The sequence below is a fragment of the Xylocopa sonorina genome, chromosome 16, assembly GCF_050948175.1.
Source record: "Xylocopa sonorina isolate GNS202 chromosome 16, iyXylSono1_principal, whole genome shotgun sequence".
NCBI lineage: Eukaryota > Metazoa > Arthropoda > Insecta > Hymenoptera > Apidae > Xylocopa > Xylocopa sonorina.
The window spans coordinates 1517970-1525545 of record NC_135208.1 but is presented as its reverse complement, the minus strand read 5'-3'; positions in this window follow the sequence as shown (position 1 = coordinate 1525545).

Below are 7576 nucleotides of genomic sequence, written 5' to 3'. Positions count from 1 at the left end.
TTGGAAGCGTTAGTCTGGTGTTATTTATCGAATAATTAGTATGGGTTATCAAGCATCGTCGCTTTCGCCATGTCAGATGAATACTGAGCTTGCGGAACGGTATTAATTTTGTTTTTGGTCAAATAGCCGCGTATAAGATGCATTGTCGTGGTGGAGAAACCACGAGTTTTTTCTTCACAATTCTGACCTCCTGCGACAAATATTTTCCCTGAAACGCTTCAGTACATTCACAGTATATTCGTTACTTACTGTTGAACCCGGCGAAAGGAAACGCTACCGATCATATATACACACGTTACGGGCAATATATTCAACGTGGGTGTCGCGTTCCAAAAATGGTCACCCTTCTAATTAAGAACCTAGTTTATGGTACGGACACGATTAACTTTTGAGGACTTCCAAACATTACTTACCTTTTCCATTATTACTTGAATTTTTCTAAGTACAGGAATTAGGGCCTCAATGGCTGTTCTGGAATTTGTAACGGTTTGTACCTTTAATTCTCAAACTTTGCTAGAAATAATTCTAAAATTTCGCGAGAAATAATCTTAAAACTTTGCTATAAATGATTCTAAAATTTCGCTAGAAATAATCCTAAAACTTTCTTAGAAATAATCTTAATTATGTACTTTGCTGTATGTAATTCTAAAACTTTACTATAAAAGATACTAAACATTCATTACATAAACAGCTGTTACCATCCATTCACGAGTCCGACATAAACAAAATTGTCAAATATATGCGTACCAAACGTTTTAGGAACAAGATCTACGAACATAGTATGATCAATACGCTCTGTTTCACTAGATTGTTCGAAAGGATGTACGTATCATCGAAAATATGGAAAATACAGTACTGTATAAAACTCTTGACCACCGCCTGACATTTGTTCTATATTTGAATCAATTGATATCAATAACGCTTACTAATTATCATGCTGTGAATTCCTCTTCTAACATAATAATGACCCCAAACAAATCATGAAAAGTTACTTGCAAGAGCTAGAAGATATGAAAATATTAAAAGTTCTGAACTGGCCAGCTCAAAGTCCTCATTTAAATATTATTTTACAAATTTGAGATTATTTAGACACAGCGAAATAAAATGGCGAAAATTCCAATGGAAATTTTTAATAATTTGTACGAAAGCTGTATAAGAAAAGTCGATGTTGTAATTAAGGCAAATGCAGAACAAAAAATGTTTTTAAGTATTTACCAGAGAACATTATAACTTTCCATAATTATCTTCACACTATATTATTGTACAAGAAATAATACATACAGTAAAACCTGTTTTTGTGCGATTCTTTTTTATTACTATTTTATATATTACTTTTCTGTCGTCGTCATTGTCATTTATTGTGATTCAGACAAATCATAATTCTTGGATATACTATATAAAGAGTAAAATAATACTATAACACTACTAGCTACATTAATAATAAAATAATAGTTTAACACTACCCAGAGAAAGAAACCCGTCACATTGACAGGAAACCAATTATTTACTTAAAGAAAAAACGTTTAATTTAATTTAAAAACCATTACAGTCTTATCAGACCTAACACATTAACGACGAGGCATTTTTATTAAATCTTTCTTATACGTAGGGTGATTTTAAACGAATTAGAACTTGAAAATTTGTTAACGTATTGCACGACTCGTCACTTTTGAAGACATTGTCCAATTATTGACAAATAGTAGTGTATTTCAGTTACTTTTTTTGTAAAACTCATTAGTGTTATTATTTCAAGAGAAGAAACTCCTTCGTCTCTATCGAGGTAACATCGATTCAATTTAATGCATGTTTCAAAATTTTCTACTTATGTCCCTGTTCATCCTAATATCCATTTGTTTATTGGCATTGACACGTAAAGAAGTCGCAACTGTCAGAAAAACACTAATAAATATATATTTCAAAGCGTAGAATAAATGTAAAAGAAAGCACAGCATTTGTAAAACGAAAATACTAATTTTCCATAGGCAATGGTGTTAATAGAAGTTAATTAAATCTATAAGGATCCCACAAATAAAGAAAAACTTAAACGAATATCATTTCTTGAATATTTTTGCCTTCATGCGTTGGCGATAATATTTGTTCCCTGCTGCAAATCAAGATCCTTTCTTGAATTACTCATAATGGCTAAAGAAGAGTGATTCGTCAGTACTGTTTCTTAATTCTCTAATGACATTTCTAATATTCATACGTACGCGTACTCTACTCGCGCCGATCGAAATTGTTTCTAAATCGTCTCGACACTTTGACTGGAACTGAACGACTGCAAATCGTTCGTTAGTTTGGGAGAAATGCTGCGCTTCTCGACAGATAAGCATAGGTGACGTATCTCTTGAGACATTTCCGTTGAATTATGCTTTTTATTTAGTATCTACGTTCCAATTACGTTTACATTTGTCAACAGAAAAATAATTTCATTAAAAGAAACCGGTTTATTAACTATGATACTAGTTTATTCGTCATTCGAACGGACATCCGTTAAGATAGGTATATAACGTACAAAATTCTGAAATTGCAGGGTTGAAGGGTATATATATTCGCCTTATCGCATCAATAATTGTCAGCATAAATTGAAAAATAACAATAGTAAAGGTTTTTGTAATTTTGAATGAAATGTAAGAAGAGATATCAAATTGATAGTTGCAAATGCTTGCTAGCCGTAGCAATAGAAATCATCCATATTAAAATGTAAACTTTAATACGAATGTAACTGGCAATGGAATCATTTATCATTTATATATATTGGGGACTAAAGGTGACAAATCGATCACGAGATTTTAGATTTAGATTCGATTAAAATAGTTATGTATTTAGCACGTATAGTTGCGAAGATAAGTTGATTATAACTGCGACGTAATTTAGTATCGAGTGCGTTCAGTTGCGTAATTTTGATTGTAATAATTACAAGCTTACGTGGCCTGAGTTAAATAAAATAAAATATGCATTAATGTAATAAATTGTGTGTGTAGCATAAACTATGAACGTACGTATGCGATAATTGTAACTGCTCTGAAAACAGAACAACTCGTGCGTTCCAAGTTTTTCTATACCTTAATAAATTTATTAGAAATTAGAAACAACGATATTGGTAAAATCGTGGAACTAAATGGATGCAAACACGGAGAACTAATGAAACATGAATATGTTTATCTTTTTTCACAGATATACACAATACCATGTACGAATACTATAAAGTAAAGATAAAAATTATATTTTTTAATGTGTAAGATATCATTACTACGAATATGTATTATACGTGCGTGTATTGTACATTACATAATAAATATAGTAGTAGCAAGATAAAGCAATGCTATAGTCTTTCTTCCACATTATTGTTGAAAGTTTAATTAATGCTCGTAAGAAACGTTGAATCACCCTATATATCTGCTAAACAAGCATACCATTTCACGACTGGCCTCAAGCAAAGATGAACCATCAAACATAGACCTAATTCTACCTACATCAAATATGCTGAGCATAGCAAGAATTCTAAAAGAAGGTGAAACCCTAGGATTTGATCGCAAGACCATAAAAATGGAAAACAGCAAAACAATCGAATACATCACTAAAAGAACTTTACTCAACCAGAACAATAAACCCAAGTAGAAGAGACTGGAATAAATACAAATTGATACAAAGTATTTTTGTTGGAAATATCGACTCAACCTTCAGATAGGCGAACAAAGTAAACTTTTTTTCAAAAATTGTCGCAATCAATGGCTGAAATGCATATTAGTTTTGAATTATTAGGTGCATAACTTTAAATTGATAGCAACAACGTACAAATTTCACAACTATTTTTTATATTATGTCACCTGAATTCCAATGAACAAAAAAGTTAAAATATCCTGTTTTTTATTTGGGAACGATGTTTTTATTGAATTAAAACGAAAAATTCAAATGTAACATTGAAAATTTATTTAATTTATTAAATTTCAATACTCGATTTGTCTCCCTCCCTAGCTTAAAGGATATTTTAGCATTTTTTCGTTTATTGGAATTCAGGTTACATAATTTAATTTGGTATCGATTTAAAGTTAAATACCTAATAATTAAAAACTAATATGTTTTTGGTCCATTGGCTGCATCAGTTTTGAACAAATTTACTTTAGTTGCTCCATTTACTTCAGTTAGCTGATTTAGTTAATCGTGGATGTATAATAAATCTGTGTGTGTGTGTGTATTTATATTACTTTAATTGAATCCTAATAAAGATTATTTAAATAAGAAGTGGTGTTTCCAGATAATTCTTGCCTTAACAGTTATTTTATTAAAAATGATCGGAAAAAAATACTCATACTTCATGCTACGCGATCTACACAAAACTGTGGTCAAACGATGATTATTCTTATGTGCAAATATCGTTTGTAAAAGAGTAACTTGTTTCTACCTTTTTCGTTATGTTATTTATATGATTTTTAACAAATATTGAAATAACATTGGCATTACTTTGTTCTTTCTTTATTTCGTAGAAAATATATAATACTGCTTTCCGAATTATGTAAATATCAATTGTAGTGTGTTTTTACGAGCTTTTCCCCAAACCTAAGCAATTTCGTCAAATAGGCCCGAAAATTCGTCGCAGAGATGCGATACTAACGGGGTCAAATGTATTTTTAGCTATTAATTTATTATCGAATATTAATTGTAAGACTAATGAGATCCCGCATCTTATAAAATTGTTCCAAAACATTAAATATTATTATTCTATATTCTTACGTATTGACAACAAAATTATAGAAAAAAAAGAAATAATTTGTACTAAAAAAATTATTATTCAAACTTGTTGATTCATCGACTTTCGGTTTTCATTAACTTGACTTTTCTAGATTTCCGTCAATACGATTCATGATTTAAAAATACGTATGCATACGTATAGTCCATAGAAACTGATATAAACTGTAGTAAAATGTATGTAATGCAATAATTGTAAAATACAACAAATTCACAAGTTTAATTAATATTTCCTGTGGGATATGATGTAACAGGCAACGATACATATTTTTGAAATTATAGTATTTTTTAGGCGCATATGTGTACTGAATCTATAAAATTCGATCAATACTAAAATAAATACTAAAAAAAAAAAATACTAAAATCTATCGATGATAAGGAAAATAATTAGAATTAAACCAGAATTTTTCAATTTAAAATTAATAGTTCTGATTGCGTTCCACGATTTTGTAATTCGTGATTACAGAGTGCTTTACAAAAGTGCATTATTAACATGTATGCACTCTTCCAAAGTAACACATCAAATTTATACGCAATCTTTAAAAATAAATCGTATCGCTTCGAAATCACAAAATCGTTTGTTTCGAACAAAACAGAACTAAATGCATCGTTGAAGGTAGAACGCTGTAATTGTTATTATCTAGAAACATGACATGCTCATCACAAAAAAGATTCACTCGTTGCCACACTAAAAGGCTTCTGTTATCTAATAAAAACGAAAGCAATAATAGTAATAAAATTAATCGATTGCATCTCAGTTACGCGTAAACCAAATTCTAATGCCAATTGCAGTGTTCACGAGTCCCAACGCCTTCCTACAGAATTAAATAATCTAATCAGTTCTCTAGTTTGAATAATTTGCATTTAATAAACATAGATTATTCCGAGAGTGAGCAAAATGACTTGGTAAATTGATAAATTAATTTATTTTCCAAGTGCTGCGATCAATACACTGCAGTCTTCTCTCTTCAAAAATTTTTTGTTACAGTCTTCACTTGCGAGAATGGTCGTGCGATTGCGAACAACTTCTTCTTATCTTCTGATATTATATCTTGCATCTAAATTTTTTCGAACAGGTCAACGAGAAATCTTCCAAGTTTGTTGCATTTAGTATGAAAGTAGTTCTTTCTTATCTCTAGTCTATCTTTTTTAGAATTCCTTATTGCTTATTAATAGTCGCATTTTTATTATCATTTATGATCAGCACTGAAGTATAATACATCTCAAACGTGTATTGTTTGCTATGATCGTTGGTAATGCCAACCTTTTCAAAGGGATACCATCTGGACATTGTGCTCAGAACTTCTCTGAAAATTGATATGGGATTGCAGATCTCTTGTTGAACTTCCTATTCGGGTTCGCAATGAAGAGAAAAGAACTTCGCCTCGGTTGCCATCAGATGTCATTAGTTAGACGGGGCTCTCAAAAAAGAGTGGTCAATGTGGCTCAGTGTGGGATTTATGACTATCACCGTATGCTCTATGAAGGGACTAGCTTTTCACCAGAAAAAAGAGCCTTAATGGCCCAATTTTTAACTACTTTCTACTTTCAATTTTTAACTAAAATAGCTTGTAGCTGTTAAGAGAGTCTTTACACATTTCCTGACATAGACCACGTAATTGCTTTACTTAGGGACAAAGATCCTGCTGTAATAAGAGCTCAGTGAATGTTCCCTCCTGCTGCGGCATTTTTCTATATCTTTACCACTGCTGATCATAGAATAGAGAATAGCACTTATCGTACATCTGCGTCGATCGAATCTTTTAACATTAGCCAGCGAGGGTGGTGGATACTCTTCCAATATCTTCCAGAATATTAAATGAACCATTAGCCTCAATAAAGCAACTAGTTCTGTGACAAAACAAATTGTATATCAATCAATGTTTGGCACCTTTAATGAAGATTTATTCTTATTGAAGCAGATAACAACCATGTCACATGTAACATGAGAGAAGAGATGGAGGATGGTGTGGCAGCTACGATTCCGCGACTTTTAGAGTCATAAGTTTTTGAGCTAAATTATAATGCGTTCCATATTCCAAATCAGATTCCCGTCGCTGCTGAAGATGTACATAAGTCCGCGATAACGACGCCATTCAGACTGTTTGAGTCTCCATTTGTGTCGTTCGGATTACGAAACGCGGCACAAACATTTCAACGATTTATCGACGAGGTGTTACGCGTATATCGATGGCATGGAGAATGGGCTCGGAGTTGCCTGGAATGTCAACGGTGCAAGATCAACTCATCGTTAAAAATTCATGTAACAAAGGTACATATGTATGTACAGGATCGTAAGCTCGAATCCATATTGCCATTTTGTAAATCACTTTATACGCTTTCAAGCAAAATACTAATATTATACATAAACTGTTTCACTAACGTTAAAACAATTGGCATGTCCACATGTGCGTCTCCAACAATAATATACTACAACAAACAACTTACATTAACGAGTTTCTTGAAACTACTGGGACAGTTTCCACTCGAAGTGCTTTCAAGTACTAATCATAAACGTAGCAGGCGAAAAAAGAATTTACTGTATTGGTATTTGTGATCACTTATGATAACATTAATTTTAAATTTTGTACTAAATAACATTCACTGTAACAGATATTTCAATATGGAACGATACAAAGAGGAGAATTACTATGGAAAGAAAGTTCTCACTAATTTTCGTTTTAACACCAAGTTGAAGAATGTGAGAAATGAGAGGGAATCCCCTTATCCTGTTGGTTTTATTAGCACCGCCTTGAACTACATTTAACCTAGAACGTAACCTGCTTTACAGAACTAGAATTTAATTATTGGCAACTGAACTTTTTGC